The sequence below is a fragment of the Eleutherodactylus coqui genome, chromosome 10 (genome assembly GCF_035609145.1).
Source record: "Eleutherodactylus coqui strain aEleCoq1 chromosome 10, aEleCoq1.hap1, whole genome shotgun sequence".
Classification (NCBI taxonomy): domain Eukaryota; kingdom Metazoa; phylum Chordata; class Amphibia; order Anura; family Eleutherodactylidae; genus Eleutherodactylus; species Eleutherodactylus coqui.
Window position 1 is genome coordinate 134,895,657 of NC_089846.1, and position 20,232 is coordinate 134,915,888.

The 20,232-nt window shown below is 41.8% G+C and overlaps 1 protein-coding gene across 1 annotated transcript in view; it reads right to left on the bottom strand.

The window, feature by feature from the left end:
* The window catches only part of HTR2C (5-hydroxytryptamine receptor 2C), a 486,357-nt gene that overhangs the window by 465,157 nt on the left and 968 nt on the right, over window positions 1–20,232 (bottom strand). The window lies entirely within an intron of this gene.

The window sequence follows — 20,232 nt, forward strand, 5'->3', positions numbered from 1 at the left end:
AAAATAATATATATGCTCACCTTTTCCCTGCAGCCGGAGTTCAGCCGCGTTCTCCTGAACTGCTCTGTGTAGTATTCAGCAGGCGGGGATTTAAAATCCCCGCCTGCTGAATGAGCTGCCTCTGATTGGTCATAGCCCTCACCAATCAGAGGCAGCTCTCACTCACCCATTCATGAATTCATGAATGGGTGAGTGAGTGCTGCCTCTGATTGGCTGAGCGCAGGGACCAATCAGAGGCAGCTCTCAGCGTCATTCAATAGCTGAGCGCAGGGACCAATCAGAGGCAGCTCTCAGCTTCATTCAATAGCTGAGAGCTGCCTCTGATTGGTCCCTGCGCTCAGCCAATCAGAGGCAGCACTCACTCACCCATTCATGAATTCATGAATGGGTGAGTGAGTGCTGCCTCTGTTTGGTGAGGGCTATGACCAATCAGAGGCAGCCCATTCAGCAGTCGGGGATTTAAAATCCCCGTCTGCTGAATACTACACAGAGCAGTTCAGGAGAACTGCTGGCCGGACGCGGCTGAAATCCGTCTGCAGGGAAAAGGTGAGTATATACATATATATTTATTTTTTTACACATTTTAGGATGTTTTTCAGAGAAGGGCTTATATTTTTAAGCCCTTCCCGAAAATTCATCCTGCGCTCGCCGGCAGCCCATTGCTTTCAATGGAGACGGCTGTATTGCCAGCTCCATTGAATTCAATGGGCGAACATCGTTCTTCTCTGCCGCAGCTGTAACAGCTGTGACAGGGAAGAACGATCTTTAAGTATATGTTCTCAATGGGGTCGGCGCTGCTGCCACCGGCCCCATTGAGTGCATATATAGAACACAGCGATGCGCAGAACGCAGATAGGTGCGTTCTGCGAATCGTTGTGTCCTATAATTGATCGCACATCCGCATAAAAAGCGGACATGTGCCCGCTCCCATTGGGATGCATTGGTTCTATAGATCTGCAGATCGCAAGCGCGTCTGCAGATTGGACCAAAAAACGGTCATGTGACCGAGGCCTCATAGTAAATTAGCAGATAGGAGCGTTCTGCGAATCGTTGTGTCCTATAATTGATCGCACATCCGCATAAAAAGCGGACATGTGCCCGCTCCCATTGAGATGCATTGGTTCTATAGATCTGCAGATCGCAAGCGCGTCTGCAGATCGGACCAAAAAACGGTCGTGTGACCGAGGCCTCATAGTAAATTAGACATTAAAGCAGTAGATAAAATTGGGTAATTCTGTATCTTGTGCTTACAAAGATTTCTGCCATTTTTCTGGTATACTGTGATGGCCATTTTTACAAAAGTGACAACAGGAAGTGCAGCCATATTGTTTGTCACCTTTAAATTAGCAACTGATGGTAAATTGTCAGGTTGAAGTGACTGAATATGCTGAGAAAATGATACTGTAGTTGTACCATTAATTTCTGGCAGACAGAGCAAGGCGGTGGGCAACAATTTCCCAGTTTTAATTATATGCTATGATTTACTATTTACAATTTCCGATTTGAACTTGTTAAATAGTTGAATTATGTCCAATTCCTAATAATTGTATATAGCCACAATAGGATGAGCACAGTACAATCCAGCTTGCCTTGTTTTAACCGCACAACTATGCGGCTCTGCAGAATTATGTTTCTCATTTCCAGTACAAAATGAAAATTAAAGCAATATAATTTTTCTATGACTTACCAGGAAGACAAGTCTTTGGAACCGTATTAAAGCTGGGGCCGCAATCTAAGCATCTGTTTAGTAAAAGGTTAGGAAAGGAGAATCAAGCAGGATTTTCTACTGAATGTATGCAAACTAGAGATGAGCGAGTATACTCTCTAAGGCACATTACTCAAGCGAGTAGTGCCTTAGCCGAGTATCTCCCCGCTCGTCTCTAAAGATTCGGGGGCCGGCGGGGAGCGGCGGGGGAGAGCAGGGAGGAACAGAGGGGATATCTCTCTCTCCCTCTCTCCCGCCCGCAACTCACCTGTCACCGGCGCAACTCACCTGTCACCCGCGCCGGCCCCCGAATCTTTAGAGACGAGCGGGGAGATACTCGGCTAAGGCACTACTCGCTCGAGTAATGTGCCTTAGTGAGTATACTCGCTCATCTCTAATGCAAACCTTAAAGGGAACTAGTTATATCGCTTATGCAGCCTGATATATGAGCAGCTTGTTATATAGTAGGAGGAGCAGAGATGAATGATATATAGTTTTATGGGAAAAGACTCAGTATCAGCTGTAATTCATCAACTTCAATTCTCAATCTTTCAGGGCTTTAGAGTCCAGTGGGCGGTCTTGTTACTGATTGACAGCCTTTCCTATATAAGGCTTCATATAGAGATAGCTGTGAATCGCTGATAGGACCGCCCACTGGACTCCTAATCCCAGGGACAAGAATTAAAACGAGTAAACTACAAGTTATACTAAATCATTTCCCACAAAACGACACAGTAATCTACGTGGCTCTTCATATTCTATAACTTGCTGCCCACAAATTGGCACTTTCAATATGACAGGTTCTCTTTAAAAGTTTATTTATAATGTTTTATCATGTAAAAAACTTAAATCCCTTCTTAACATCTGTTGTACATGTATGGTGGGTGTCAGGTGTCATTGTACGGAATAGGCTGGTGCTGGCTGTCTTTAACAGATGACATTCATCCACAACTGGCGGGATGAGAGATAACTCTGATCATGACAGTAAACCCTTTAGATGCTTGACAGCATACAAAAGATCTGACAGAGGGAGGGAGGAACGAGATTGTGGGCAGCTCTTCTGGTGTCATGGCAGCCTGAGGCCTTGTAAAAGCCACCAGAACTGCCCTGTATTTCTGCTTATTAAGATATACCTGTGGCACGACTTAATAGTTCCTGTAGAAATACAATATACCGCAATACTAAAGTATTTTAGCATATTGTATAAGTGATCAAATGAACGAAGTTTAAGTTTCCTATGGGGACTAAAAAATAAAAAAGTGATAAAATAAGATTAAGAAAGTTTTTAAATTATTAAATTTAAAAAATATTAAACATTTACAAAAATCCCTCATTTCCCAGGCGTCACAAAATAATAAATGAATAAGCAATGCGCACTGATGTGTCTGAAAAAGTCCACTTTATGAAAATATCACATTATTTATCCTGCATGGTGAATGCCTTAGAAAAATATGCAAAGCCAGAATTACGCTTTTTTTAATCACCCCGTGTCCAAGAAAAAAACTGAGCAGAAAGCAAAAAAAAAGTCATATGTGCCCTAATCAAATACAAATAAAAATCACAGTTTGTCTCGCAAAAAGATGAGCCCGCACACAGCTGCATCAATGCAAAGACGGTAACAGAAAGCAAAAATTTTTTTTTAGTAGTGCAACATAAAAAAAGATATACATTTTGTATTACGGCAATCATACTGGCCCACAGAAGAAAGAAAACAAGTCCTTCTTACAGCACCACAAATATCAGAAGAGCAAAACCACATGCACACTACAGAATGGGGAAATGGCAATTTTTTCATTTCACTCCACTTGATTTTTAAGTTTTCCAACAACTAATATGATAAGTTAAATAGTATCATTGAATACTATTTGTCATCCTCCAAAAAAACACAAACAACTAAACCTCATGGAGCGATGTCACTAGAGTTGAGCGAACATACTCTGGCGAGCTTGATGCTCGTTCGAGTATTAGCGTACTCGATAGTGCTCGAACCAAGAAAAAAAAAAAAAAAAAGCTCGGCACCCAGCGTTCCACATACAAAAATGCTTGAGTCTCCCATTGTAGTCAATGGGGTTCGTTACTGGAGTAGAGCTCTTGAATTTTACGAAAAGCTCGACTCGAATAACGCGGACCCGAGCATTTGGGTGCTCGCTCATCTCTAGTGCTCGCTCATCTCTAGATGTCACCTATGTAGCCATGAGTTATGATTTTTTGAAAATGGAGATGGAAAAATGAAAATAAAAAAAACACAAAAGGAGCTTCAGAAGGAAGGAGTTGGTGCTTCAATTTGTCCCAATTGGCTTCAATCTCTATAATGGTCAATAATCTAGACTTTAACTTGAAGGTGATGACCGGCGACAGATTCAAGGTATTGACTCCACTTACAAAAATAGTCTGTTTTCTTCTCAGACTCCCTGGGCTGTGCATGGCACTGCTGCTTAGTCCTATCTAAGTCGAATGGCCGAGCTGTAATACTAGAAGCAGACAGTCGCTTTAATTCTTGAGTTATGTGGAGTGAATAATTTCAATCTTGCCAACATGTCAAGTCAGACAGCCCTCCTTATATCCATGGGTGAACCTAAATAACAGAGGATTGGACATTAAAGTGTTTCAAACTTTCATACGCATTTCATATTAAAATGTAAAGTACCTCCAATTCTGCGGCCGCATCTCCTGACAGAGGTGAGAAAACTACTTAGCAGACAGTCAAGGCAATGGGCAACCACTTTTCTGTTTTAATGATATGCTGTGTTGAAGGGTTGGAATCAGCTTGGAAAGGGCTTTACTTTTAAGGCACCAAGATGTTCCTTTGTTTTTAAATGCATTTACAATAAGACATAAGCAATTTATGGAGCACCGGATGCCATCCCTTTGTGTGTGCACTTGGACCTGGACAGTGGCCCAGAGAGTTGACGTGCGTCTTGTGCGTCCCTGCTGTATGGGCATGGGAACTAGCCATTTTCTGTTTTTTCCTATTAACAGTGGACAGTCATAGGTAACTTAGCATCTAAGCCACCAAATAATGCAGAAACCTCTCTAGCGAAGCAGCACGGCAAGTAAGGTCTTCAGTGTTTAACAGTTGCCTAGGCCAATAATGCACGCTCTATTAGCTAAGTCTTCCCCACTTTTAAACTTTTGATGGGACATGCGGTTCCATCCAGTAATATTTGGAGACAAAAGGCTAGAATTCTGTATAGAAATAAGGGTGTGAAGATATTTTGTCTGTAGCGTAAATTTCGCATAAGGCCCATTCCCTTGGTGGAGTAAAAAGAGTGGCTTCTTGGTCTTCATTGGTCCTGAATTGGTAGGTCTGCTTTTTATTGCTTGATAGGACAGTATAGTCAACTATACTATTCAATGCAGAGTGAAAAAAATGTATACGGCACAGTAAGCATTTTTTCCCATGTGGGTGTCTATGGTTGAATCACAATATATGTCCATACAGTGGCACACATTGAAGGCATTCAAATGAGATACTAAGGATGTCACAAAATCCTCCTATGTAAACATTATAGAGACAAGGTTTCAAAGTGAATAGATAGCAAGATGGCAGCGATTACGCTGAACTCATTCAACTACTTCTGCAGAAGGGACAGCCGAGGAAAGATGATAAAGTGATAAAGGAGTGAATCAAGTGACCACCGCAATCCTGCTTTCCACGACTGAGGCACTATGTTGTTCACACAGCATAGAATGGCAATCAGTTTCATCCCCTCCTAGAGGAAAGTATAACAGGATTCCACTCCAGGAGGTAATGAAAGAAATTTAGGGGAATTTAAGAAATACCTTTATAAAATTGCCAACCCACTTGTGTCTTACTGCCACTTCTATTGAGTACATACCTCCAAGGTATTCCTAGAATCAATAGAGATCTAATGAACTGAGCAATAGAAAGGGACTTGTTATTTGTATAGCGCCAACTTATTCCGCATTCCTGACCTCGGAGGGATGAAGGCTGAGTCAACCTTGAGCTACCTAAACCAAGTGAGGATTGAACCTGCAACCTTCAGGTTGTGAGCGAGAAGCTTAGGACTGCATACTGCTGCCTTAAAACTCTGCACCACACGAGGCAATAGTGAGGCAATAGTGAGGCAATAGTAATACAAATAGAAGGATAACTACTTTCACTTCAGTACAAGGCCAGATCAATTTAACGGAGGCCTCTCACAAGTACCAGTTCATATGTGGCCATCAGTATTGCAGACAGATGGGGTATTAGAGCTCCAAAGAAAAGGAATGTTCTAGTATAAGAAAAATGCTAAAACCCTTCAATAACATCTATTAACAGAAGCTGCATAATCTTCCTCTTCTGTCACCTATTATATGTAGTAGTATCATATATCATATGTAATGCACATAGGAGAACCCACTTAGTAGAATTGGACAACTGAAAGTTAGAAGGAGAGTAAATATAGATGGTGACAGTTTTTTTTTGTTTTTTTTAAATCACCAAAAAATCTTAAAAAAATATGTTTAACATAAAAACGTGATTCATACGACAGGTTATTTTCTGGTGACACGTTCCCTTTAATTCCATTATAAAGTAGCACTGTCAATGCAAAAACAAACATCTAGAAAACAAAGTGATAAACATCGAAGAGAAGAAGATACAAAAAACGATTTGAATATCCAATAACGCTCCTGCTACATTCCCGCTAAGTGCTTTCTACCCGCCTATAGAGCTTTAGGCAATAAAACTCAATAAGGTGGCATCAATCCATTTCAGTCCTAAAGTAACGACAATGTTCATTGTTTATTGTCGGCGAGGCGAGCCCCGGCACGGCGAGCGCAGGTTCATCGGTGAGAATACACAAATGTTAAAATATTCATAAAATAAGCCAGGCTTCTAATTTACCTTAATGGCAGCACTATATGTAAGCTCTATATTGATGAATAGGCCAACGTGGAATCCCACTGATAAACAGACCTTCATTACAATTCATGGCAAATGTAACAAAAGTGCGCTCATTAATTAGAGTCTGTTTCTCCCGCACAATGGAAGCATGATATCTGGAGCGCTGCCATCACATTTATCATGCCTGGTGTTGGGTTCCTCAACAGTTTATGATCTCTAATTACACAGCCAGGGGCATCTGCATACAGGTTGATGTGTGAAATTGATCGGGATTCAAATTTTAGATTAATTAAAATCCATGCAAAATAAATGAGGGAAAGACATTTGCAAAGCACCAAAAAGAAGAAGATGCCTGATCATCCGACATCCCTGGAACTAAAATGTTTGAAGGGAACATAAAGAATGAGATGAACGTTTTAAGGGAACCCGTCCCACTGGACATGCAGTCTTATCTATGGAGTCCCTTAACTTTACATGAATGTAGTTTAAAAGGATGTCCAGGACTCTTACTATTGATATCCTATCCGAATAGTTAATAGACAGGGACCCGCTACTCAACTGATCAACTGATCGCCAGCCCAGTAGGCCCTGTTTCAGTGCAGACAGTGCTAGAAGCAGAAAGTGATTGAATTCAATAAGAGCTGTACTTGCAGTACCAAACCGGGCCACTGCAATACAGATAGCACTATCTGCTTCCCATGCTGTCCAAATGATAGCTGACCCAGCAATCAGCTGATTGAACGGGATGCTGAGTAGTGAATCCTTGCCAATCAACTATTGATGATCTATGCTTCCAGTTCTGGACAACTGCCTTAAGGACTCCAATTTTTCATTGTTCAGATTCAATACCTTATTGTGGCTTGCTAGCCAAACCCTCAACAGGCTTCAATACACATCACAACCATTGGGTGGCCACATAAGACAAATATAGCATATACATCTCCCAGCAAAGTATCACACAATCATGTTTTTTTTTCTTAAAGCTGGTCATCTTGCCCAATACATCTCCAAATATGTCAACCTAGCTGCAAAGGTGAGGAAGGACAAATCTGTAAGTGCCTATTAGCATGCATAACCTCCTAAGGGCGAGCACCCACTGGCGTTTGCGTTTTCCGCGGGAAAAAAACGCAGCGTTTTCGCCGCGTTTCCCGCGATTTTTCCGCGCATTTTTCGCGGCGTTTTTCGTGGCGTTTTCGCGGCTTTTCCATTAATTTCCATTGACTTTCATGGGTGCATTAGGAGAAAAATAAGGACACATATGCAACTGACAGTTCCTATGTTAAAAACGCAAACGCAACGCAAAAAAAACGCCAGTGGACAGGAACACATGTTATCTCTATGCCTGTGCAGGAAAAACGCAAAACGCAAAACGCAGGTAAAAAAACGCCAGTGGGTGCTCGCCCTAACAGTTACATTAAGGGCTCATTCACATAATCACTGTGGGTGCGCAGTATAGCCGAGCGCAAAGATCATGGCTATGCTACACTAAAGATTGCGTGAACAGGTTAATTCCAGCTACTTACATTAGCCTATTCACGTGATCGGGAGCTGCATGATGTGTGTTTTCCAGCTCCCATAGACGTCTATGGAAACTCCTGCGCTGCTCACACCAAAGATAGGTCAGGTCCTATCTTTGCACGCACCATAGAGCTTAGATGTGACCTTGCAGTCGCATGTCCTATCTTTGTTCAGTGCACAAATTTAGCAGGTCTAACATTCTTTTATGTGAACGCGTCTATCATTGGTTCCTATAGAAGCGCTTTTTGTGTGCGCCTATACTGCGTGCCCACAGCGCTCGACTGAATGAGGCCTAAAATTTGAAAAACCATCATGAAAAAAAAATCACCTTTTTTTATAGTAATCCGGGCAATCACTGACACACTAGACTTCAGGCGTGCTCTAAAAACGCACCTCTTCAGGAAGGCATACCATATCCCCTAAACCAAACCCCTCTGTATTGCCCCTGATAACATGCTCCCTGACCTACTGACTGCAGTTCCTGCTAGCCATAAAAAACCGGCACCTGCAGTCACACCAATTCAGCCACTATACAGCCTGACCATTGTCTATGTGTGTAGCACCCCTCACTCTCCACCTGCCCATACTTTGCACATCTCCAGCCCTTCTATCTCACCCCATTACTTGTAGCATGTAAGCTTGTTGGAGCAGCACACTCACCCCTATTGCTTCCTTAAATTGATTACTTTGTGTAACCATGGTCTAGTTTTTATTTTCCCTGTCTTGTAAGCACTGCGGAATATATTGGCGCTATATAAATAAAGATTATTATTATAGTAGATTTTGAATTTATGTCTCATGTAAATATATATGGAGCAGAACTCACTGGCCTTAAGCCCATTTTAACTCCTTAGTGTCATAACTAATTTTAGCTTTAAAGGGGTATTCCCATCTCGGGAATCTTATTTCAATGTGTTCGATATTGCAGAAGAATGCACTCACCCATAAGATGCTTTTTTTCTAAAATGCTCCGTTCTCCAGATGTTGCAGCTGTTGATTCCCCTGTCCACTGGTTGTTTACTGCTCATTGCCAGGGAAACAAAAATATATAGCAGAGCACAATAGTAGCTGGTGGCCAAAAGCTGGTGTGCAAGGGCTCCTGAGAGCGCTGCTAACAGATTTGGATTAAAGAAGTGCGCAAGTACTGGCCTCCTCTGATAGTTCTTTCCACGAGGAGCCTGAGACCTTGTATTTTGAGGGAGGAGTTCAACCAATTTCAGGTACATAAAATGTATTCAGTAACATTTACTATTTGTGGTATAAATATGTTATCTTTATTCTGCTGATCATCCCAATTTTTACAAGACCGAATTTCTATAGTTTTTTTATATATATTTTTTACTACTTTTGCATAATATATTAAACACTTCTTTTTTTTTTTTCAAATAGACTTTGCGTTTTATCACATTCCAGGACCAGAGCATTTTTATTTTTACGTTGATAGAACTGTACAGGGGCTTTTTTTGCAGGGTGACTTGTACTTTTTATTAGTACCATTTAAAGGTTTACATGACTTCTGGATTACTTTTTATTCCAGCTTTGGGGAAATGAAATGACCAGAAAATGGCTATTTTCGCATATTTTTTTTTTAATGGAATTTACTGTGTTGGATAAATAATGTAATATTTTATTGTATGGTATACTACAGATGTGGTTATATCAATTTTGTACAGGTTTAATTTTTTCACTCTCGTTATTGTTTAAATATATAAAGCATTGTGCAAGGTGGGTTATTTTGTTAGATTCTGTAAAAATGTTTAGTTGCTGCATTGAGCAATGACTGCGGCATCTGCAGTGTAGAGAAGTGATGAGATGAGCTAGTGCTTGGATAAAAAAAACAAACATATGTGACAATCAGAGAGCAAATATGTTCTCTGATTGATAAGGGAGTTGATTACGGTACATAAAGAAAACCCCATGTTACCCTCCCCTGAGACAAGGGGAGAAGCAGGAGAAGCACAAATCTATGCTGACTCCTTTTCCACCACTCCCCTCTTCCTGGCGCATACTAAAATAACAGCTGTAAATTCAATATTCCCTACCCCACTTCAAACTGCTGTAGCTCGAGTTCTATTAGTGCTGTGAACAAGCTTCTGGTGTCATTTTAAAAGCCAGTATCCTTTAAAATGGCACCAAAAGCATGTTGGTGGAGTTGAAAGAACCAGAGATACAGCCATCTGAAGTTGAACAAGCTCTGTTTGTCCAAAACTGTAGAGTCCTTTTCCTGTAGAATAGAGTTTCTACTAAACGTAATGGGTGATGAGGGGATGGGGGTTAGACACACATGAAGAAACGTATGCATCAGCACTCGCTGTATCCAGCTCTCCTGCTACCAATACAATAAATATGATCTTTTAGCTACAGAGTAGCAGTTTTGCAGCTTCCTGTAATACAGATGTCGCCTCCCCTTACTCGAGGTGTAATCTGGTTAAGGAATGCAATTTCTCATTAAACACATTCAATACAATATTGTAACATGCTAGAAAACCCCCCTTGACACCCTGCATTTCATATTACAACCACTAGGTGGGCACTATAGACACATGCAGGATAAACATCCTACGATTAATTGGAGTGTCATGATGTTGAGCGTAACTGATGGCTTTACTTTTCCAGGATGCTTATGTTGTGCTGCACATCTTGGGATATGTTAAGGCAGATTCAAAGGTAATTAAGGACACATCTATACCACCATTCACATTCACTGATATTCTACTGTGACAAGAGCGATTCATTCTCACTCCTTTTTTCTCTTTTTAATTCAGTACTTCATCTTCAAACTGACAGATTAGAGAATAATCCTACCTAAGGGAGCCTCTCGTCCGCTCAAGCACCATAAACTAACTTATGGCTCTGTTAGGGCAGGTGACAGGGAGCCGGCTGCTGTATTTTTCATACTCATCAGCTTCTTGGTTCCCATGGTGTGTACTGCTGAACTCCGCGTGCCATGTGTGCATTCACCCATAGACTCGTACAGGAGAGTGAGCGCACGGGACTCTAAAAAGAGTTAGATCTTTTGGTGGTGTATGGACCTCACAGGTGGGCACAATTGGAGCCAGGAAGTGGATGGGTATGAAACAGGTGACAGGTCCCCTTAAAATGGAAAAAAGCTTTGGTCCATGGGCTGTGGCTTGTATTGTAGCTCAGCCTCACTAAGGCTAGGTACACACTGCCATAGCTTCGAGTTGCACCTGAGGGATTTGAGAACAACTTGCATCCAACAGAACATGGGCACTCATCTATCTGCTATATGATATACACAGACAATGCACATTGTAGGGCATTGCATGTCCTGTTTCTGATCTGTGAAAAGGACAGGTATAGGACATGCCATTAATTTTCACAGGCGGACCATGTGTCCTCATGAAAGAATGTCCATGTCCATACTCTCATAGGCTATAGTGAGGCCATGTGCTGTCTGTGGAATTACAGGGATAGCACACAATCCAAAAATATGGCAATGTGCACCTAGCCTAAAGTGAATGAAGCTGAGCTACAGTACCAGATACAGCGCATGTCCAAAAAGCATGAGATGGAAGGAAGGGGTTTGACTGCTAGACCAAAAACAAGGTTGATTTGTAGTCTGTTACCATGGAAATGCATAGGACTGCATAGGAGCAGCAGACACAAAAGCATAGAAAATAGTTATAGACGTTGCCAGAGTTAAAGGGGTTGTTCCGCGCCGAAACGTTTTTGTTTTTTTTCAATAGGCCCCCCGTTCGGCGCGAGACAAACCCAATGCATGTGTTAAAAAAAAAAGTTTAGTACTTACCCGAATCCCCGCACTGTGGCGACTTCTTCCTTACCTTAGCAAGATGGCCGCCAGGATCTTCACCCACGATGCACCGCGGGTCTTCTCCCATGGTGCACCGTGGGCTCTGTGCGGTCCATTGTCGATTCCAGCCTCCTGATTGGCTGGAATCGGCACACGTGACGGGGCGGAGCTATGAGGACCAGCTCTCCGGCACGAGCGGCCCCATTCACCAGGGAGAAGACCGGACTGCGCAAGCGCGTCTAATCGGGCGATTAGACGCTGAAATTAGATGGCACCATGGAGACGAGGACGCTAGCAACGGAACAGGTAAGTGAATAACTTCTGTATGGCTCATAATTAATGCACGATGTATATTACAAAGTGCATTAATATGGCCATACAGAAGTGCTGAACCCCACTTGCTTTCGCGGGACAACCCCTTTAAGGAAACTCCTGTCATTGGGTCCCACATACAATAAAATAAAAGTTCAACGGTTACTCACCTGCCCACCCCACTCCCCCCCCCCTTCCCCCCTTCCATTCATCCCTCATTGCCATCTCCAGTCTCTGCTGTCTGTTTACAAGCAACTGTGGCATCCTGTGAACCTTCTTTAGCAGCCAATGAGCGCTGTGATTGGCTGCTGCAGCTTGTTTGTAGACAGGCTCAGCATGCAGAGTCATGCCATAGGGGTCCCAAAGCCAGCAGCAGAAGACAAGCAGGCAGAGGTAACAAACTGCTGACTTTCTTATTATAATGCATGGGGGACCTATTGACTGGGATCTCCTTAAATCGGACAACCCCTTTAATCAATACCGATCTCAAAATAGTTTCAGTTTTGGTTTTAAATGCATTGGGACAATGAAAAAAAATGTACAGGTGTAGCAATTGTTACCATTACAGTACCCTGCGCCATTAATGTATTAGAACATGCATAGCTGCGCTTGATACATTAATAGTGTACACAGACCATTCCCTGCTGATTTTGTCTTTTCCTTCTTGCCCCCATCTAAATTAAAAATGGAGTAGAGGATCCGTTCATCATCAGAGCTAGTGAGAAGCATCCGGATCATCGCCAGTGAGAAGAGTCCAGATCATTGTCCTGACTAGTAATCGGCAAGGATCCTTCTGCCAGCGACTTGGATTAAAGATGCATCCTTACTGCAGGCGAATTAAAAACCATTCCTTGATGCTGACAGTTTTGGCATCGCTCTCTGTCTCAAGGATAGATGACGCGCCGTCGTTGGAAAGCCAGCTGCGTCATTACACTGCTGGTAATTGCCCTGCCGTAGATATGTATTTTATACAGTAGCTTTTATATGAAGTTCTCTCCAGACCGTTCTGCACTTCCCTTTATGTTCAGTGTCTAAATGTCTGTAAAATGATGGATAACTACATAGATAATGAGATCTATTTGCAGCAGATATTGTTACAATTAAATAATATATAACTTGTTATATTATAACAGGTCGAACCTTGTAATTTAGTGACTACTGAAGGCTTTAATAGTTTACAATGTATCATAGGGGTTCTCCATACAATGTGCTAATGGATAGAGAAAAACCCGGCTTACAAACCCTGTCAAGCCTTCTTAAAGGAAATGATTTGCATATCTATGTTTTTTACTAATTAAATCCAGATAGTGATATATACTCCAATTTTGTAATCTGTTTTTATTTCCTGATTGTAGATGTATTTATTCTGTTATCTATACGTGACTATGGGGGCTGCCATCTTGCCCGAGCTGCATTCAAAGGCATTTAGAGATATGCTTTACAGCAGCCTCTGTGGCCAATCCCACAACAGAGAAGAGATGACCCATTGACTTCTATGGGAAACTGTCCTAGGCACACATGACTTGTGTGGAGATTATGAACAGGAAGGAAAAGGGGTATGCCGTCACCATGACCTGTTGTGAATGGTGGATCCTGTGTTAGCCTATACATAAGTGTTAGCATCTCATCGCAATGTTGTTTGGGATGCTAATGACATCACTGCTAAAAAGTTTTCTCTACAGAACAGGAAGTGTTGTATTTGCCTATTGGGGACTGTGGTCCAAGTGAAAACTTTTAGGAGTTTATGATTTTTTAAAAATATAGTATCATAGAATCATAGGATAGGTTCCATGATTCTAGATTTAAGAAAAATATATAGAATAGAACGGTAGAGTTTGGAAGGGACCTCCAGGGTCATCAGGTCCAACCCCCTGCTCAATATAAATTATGACCAAAAAACATATATTTTTGGAAATGCAGGGCAACCCGCCGAATTATCATGGCGTCATTAATAGGTTGCTGGTCTGCATGGTGAACTTCATATATCAGAATGGTCTGGCACCCTGTATCCACTATGTGTGGGAGTATACGCCAAGCAGCCACCCCCCTCATTATCAGGAGGCAGTATGAGTGGTTGTCTCATCGGTGTCCTGCACAGGTGTTATTCGCTCCTCCATTTGGTAGTCAGCTACCTGCATGGTGAGAGGAGGATGCATCTATATGCCCTCCTCACTCAGTAAGTAACGGCCATTTTCTGTGATTGTTTTTAATTCTTGATTTCCCCTTCTGTGATGTAAGAAAAAAAAAAAAAAAAAATATATATATATATATATATAAACATAAGAACTTGTTTGATACAACAGGTCATTTTCTGATGATGCATTCCCCTTAAAGGGATTGTCCAGAAATAGCAACTCAAGGCTGATTTCTTTTAAAAGACAGTGCCACACTTGTCTAGAGGTTGTGTGAGGTATTACAGCTGAGCCCGTTCAATGAAAAGGAATTCTGTTACTAGTTACAACCCATGAACAGGTGGGGCGCTGTTCCTGGAAGAAAGCAGAACTGTTTTTCTAATAATATATAACACCTTCAACCTTGTCCTGTCCTCAAGTGTAAGTCAGTTAGGTTGTGAAATGTATAATATAATCAAGGCTAGTAGATAGGAACCTTATTTACAGATGTAACAGCCCAAATACATACCTAATTGTCACAAAAAACAGAGGTAGCCAGGCTTGCCTATGTGGTTATTGTAGCTCGGTCACAAAGTGAATGGCAAGAGCCAGGCCATACATACAGCATGGCGGCTAAGAGAGCATCTACACTATAAAGGTAGTGTGCAGCTGTTGCAATGCTACCATTTAGACACTGCGTTCATACAAATCAGCCAGTCTCAGGCATGTTCACACATTCAAGATTTTGTCGGGATTTAAGCACAGATTCCACTTCCAAATCCAAACTAAATCCGCTGACATTCTACCAGTAATACAAGTAAATATGATCTCTCATATCCCACATGCTCTGGAAAAAGATGAACACCTAATAAAGAATTTGAAAAAACAGCCTTGTTCATTATTGTTGCAGATCCGGAATTAAAGACCCGGATCGGGTTCATAGAACGACAACCAACTGGACAACCCAACCCAAATTTCAGCTTTAGATTTCTGCCATGAATTTTCTGAAAAATCCTCAATGGGTTTACTCCTGACAGATCCGTTCCATGCGGCCTCAAATGACTCACCTGTTTAACTTAGAACTGGAAAACCGCTACAAAATGAATGATCTGCTTTACACAACCCCCTTTTTGACGGCCCCACTAATGAATATGGATGTAGTACATGAGGGTCTCTTGCTCATCGCACCTCTCTATTAGTCCGGCATAAAAATCAGCTTGGGTGGAGATTCCACAATTTATCACCATCCAACATATTTTTTCACCTGGACTTTAAAGCATAACTGAGTTTACCCAAAAATTTTCAAAAGCTACCCAGGTCTTCACTGACTATTGCTTTGCTACTGTCTGCGCCCAGTTAGAGTTCTATCAATTCAGCTTTCCATGTAGATTTTCCTATTTATTCTGCGGCTCTGTTGTTTGGAATCCACTAAAAAGTGGAGAGGTGTCCTAAACTAGCCATCCTGCAAGGACTATACTGGGCTGGACTTCCTCTTCCACACTTCCGTAGCTGCCTTGCATAGCCCAGCTCTAGTTGGCTTTAATGCAGCATTTGAATGCCCACATCTCTGGTGCAAGTGGTAACTAGTAGTGTCCCTGTGAGAGAAGCTAAGTGCCTAACGACAGGCAGTGGATTGCGAAGCTGCTGGAAGGGAGACCCCTAGTGGCTGTCACTTCACACATGATTTTTAGTGGTAAAACAAAAAAATGCAAATATATTATAAGATTCATTCCACATATAGGCTGTTAGATGAGAATCAGCTGTGGGAAAAGTTATTGTCCATTTAATGTTATACATTTTCTCATGACAGTCTGCGGTATTATCACTTTCTGTGCCTACTGTATATGATACCATCCAGAGCAACCACATCATCCAATGCTTATAAGAAAACAACCCTTCTGACAACTATGCTATGTGCGGATCAAAAGCAAGAGATAAATGCTAATGATGGGTGACCTCAGTTATTTTACCCACAGCCATGTATTCCTAAGAACTTCTTAAAAGGCTCCTGTATGTGATCTTTACAGAACCTTAAGACATTTCATTGAGACAAATTGGAGGGTGGACTTAGGGGATTCCAATGAATTGTGACCCAACTATTTTTCGAATGAAGCAGCTATATCATTTGCTGATATACTTTTCTCCTTCAGCTCCTTGTAGTTTCACTTGCCTATTTTGCCTATGGGATTATGTTTTGTTCACTTCAGTCATGAATGGTTTTGAGTTAACCAACTAATTGTTTTAAATCGAACTTTGCTAAAAGTTTTGCACAAACCCTAACCAGAATTTTAGGAAAGTTTTGCCTAAAACAGGGTTCTACTGGATTGGTTCACTGAACATGAATCCTGAACACTGGTGTCCAACATTGCCTAAGAGCCATAAAAGCCGTGTATAATACTCTGAGAGCGTTCTACAGGACGGTCATGGCTGTTATACAGTGTTATACACCATTTAGAAGGGTTTTGTTGAACTTCTGGTTTGGTTTGAACCTAACTTTGTGCAAAAGTTTTGCGAAATGGACGAACTGAACATTTCAGAAGTTTGCTCATCACTAGTCATGAAAATAGCTGAATAAAGCCAATTAAGACTGAAGGAAAAAGGTTCTGTAGTCCACTTGTTCTTGCATTTGAGGTCTAATGGACCACACAAATACTATCTTCTGACATGTAACAATGCCAAAAAGATTAGATGGCAAAACCCTTTGTAAACGATGACTAGTGGCCAAGAATATGGAAACAGCTGAACAGGTCGGGTTTCGTTGTTTATATAATTCCAATAGGGAGTTACAGAAACAGTGTAGCACAGCAAGTTATGCTGCTTCCATAACTCTAATTTACTTCCATGGGCATTACAGGAACAGCGTGGAAAAGTTTTTTGGTTGTTTCTGTAGTGATTATCTCCAGCCACTGTATAGAGCCAGAACTGGACTGGGAGGTGGGGGTTTGTTCTTGAGAAAGGTGCGGGTCCAGGAGGTCAGACCTACATGTATCAGACCTTCATGGAATATCCTGAGGTTATGCCTTATATGTCTCATATGTGAATACCCCTTTGCATATGGTATTTATAGTACCATTTTCTTCAGTTCAGCCAGTAATGTGAAGTTATGGCATTTCCAGATCATGCAATGTAAAATGTTGTTCCAGCTCTGTATAGGTTCACTGGTGCTATCAATGTTATAGGGACACTATGGACTGTGCTTTGGAAAGGACATTGCATGTGCATACAGAACCATTCTTTCTGAGAGGCTATGTTGGGGGAGCAAATATCTATATTACTCCCCAAATCCACACCATTCGCAACCTGTTTGGTTGTTGGGATTTACTCATTCCCGGTGATTGGTTATTTGAGTTGCCTGATTCACGGTGATTGGTTGTTTAGGTTAGCTCATGTAGAAGTGGGGAGTAATAGGCTAATATGCGTTGGGGGAACTATCACAAAAGGGAAGTGTGCGATGCATCTTGCCCTCTATATCCCTAACATTTGAGTGTTATTGCCAGGGTTCACCAAGTACTACTGCTATTGCATACTGCTCATAAAGTGTTGTCATTCCCACAGGTTAGCTAGCATTAGATGGTTCCCAGGGCTTTGAAGGGGAAAGGATAACTACTCCCTACTGTTGCATTATTGTTCATTTCCATTTTTGTGTACTAAATAAACAATGTGCATCTTGGTTACTCCATTTACTGCATCGGATCCTGACTTCTGTGTTACAATGCCACTACCCGCAACACTACTATGGATAGTATTAATGGGATGACAGTAGCTGGTACTTGAAGATGATTATTACTTAAAGTTTGTTCAGGTGAACAAATCTGAGCGATAACCGGGCAGTGTAAGTGCAAAAAAAATAAATAAATAAATAAATCGCTCACTATTAGAGATGAGCGAACGTACTCGTTTAGGGCGATTTCGCAATCGAGCAGCGCTTTTTTCGAGTAACTGACTACTCGGGCGAAAAGATTCGCGGGCGGCGCGGTAGAGCGGGGGGTAGCAGTGGGGAACAGGGGGGAGCTCTCACTCTCTCCCCCCCCACTCCCCTCTGCAACCGCCCGCTCACCCCCGGCGCGCCCCGAATCTTTTCGCCCGAGTAGTCAGTTACTCGGAAAAAAGCGGTGCTCGATTGCGAAATCGCCCTAAACGAGTACGTTCGCCCATCTCTACTCACTATTCATTCGCAAGTCGTTGTTGCTGACTTTCAATCAGCATAAGAACTATCCCTGGATCGCGGGCTTGTCATTCTGTGTAAACGCTCCCGGCTCAGTGCTTCACATAGAAGGTGAAGTGCTGAGCGAGAAGCCTGCGATCCAGCAGTGAAGTCTAAACGCTCTACACGAACGTTGGCAACCTTAGCAATGGCGTCAGTGGTCATGCAGTTAAAAGGGCCATTAGGTTGGGTTTACATGGGACAACTATCGTCCAAATAATCACTCAGCAGAGGGAATGTAAGCAACAATTATCCCGTGTAAATACGGCCACCAGCAGGGTGACTAATTGGAATTTGTTCGCTAGTCACTAATCACTTTGCTTCAGCTTATCTAAACAAACTATCATTGGGTTTTCAACAACTAGCCAATAGCTTTGCAGGGAGGTATTCTTTCAGTGACCCCAAAAAGGAACAACAAGTGAGCAACAATTGCTTTTTGTAAAAGCACACAAACAACAGTTACCTGTGCGCTATCGACTCACTGTAGTGACTATTTTGAGTGACTAGAATGATTGTTGTCCTGTTTAAACCCAACGCTGGCCATTTACTTTAGATACTGTAGCTGTCAGCAGAATGCTCTGGCAGCTTATCTCCCACAAGAAAAAAATTGGACATGTTGATGTTCAGTATGCCTGACAATGAGGGGATATCTGCCAATCCTACTGAAATGGCCTGGTTTGGCTGACTTTTATCTCATGTGCATGGGACTACCTCAACAGCAACCCTGACCATATCTTATGGGGAACATTACAGCTGCTGTCATTATGGTGGCACTGTGGCTGTCACCATTCAGACAAAGCATATAAAAATCTGCTGCAGCATTCATGTCTCTATCTCATTAGAAAGCAGCAGGTAACATTTTTTTTTTGTATTGCAGCGTTGGAGAATTAATATTTAAATGTGTGTTTTTTACATTATTTCTTTGATGACATCTAATAATGACAGACTCGCTATTTTGTCATTTTTGCAGCAGAATTCTAGCACTGCTGCATATTTGTGCCTTAGTTGTTTTTTTTCCTTTTATCCTCACAGTTTTGCCATTAGGAAATAGCCATCTCTATAAAACAATTATCTCTTCTGTGTGCTGCAATCCAAGTCAACATCCGCAGAATCACTTCTATTACCTACAGCATGAGCAGCAGCTGAGAAGCATCGGACTCCCTCTACTGACACTGCTGTGTGGTGCTGAGGCTGACAGACAGGTATATTCCAGACTTTAAGGAAATGTAATTGACAGTATAAGAAACAGTATTCAGGTTCTTATTTAAGGAAGACAGAGAACTTTATTAAATCTCCTCTTATTTAAATGTTGGAAGTGAGACATTTCCATCTGCACTGACGACCACACTCTATTAGACAACCTGATTTACTATGTGACTATGTGACTATGTGACTATAAATCAGTTTATTGTGTGTTTTACGACAAGTCTGTTCTCTTATCATCAATAACAGACCAGCCCCCCCCCCCCCATTGCACCTTGTATAGTGACTGTTACTGTAATTATATATTGTGCTGCAGCTTTAACAATTCCATCAGTGAGCAGAATGCTTCCCTCCTCCCAGGAGCAGTAGTAGCTGCAGACTACATTACAGGCATGCTTAAATTACCTGTGCTGCTGATCAAATGCAGCAGGGACAGCTTCTAGCTCTATAGGGGCACCATAATAAATGTAGCACTGCTGAGCTTGTCAGATATAGTATACTGAGTTTGTAATTTGGCACAGCTCATCGTGGCATTACTATATGTTATCTCAT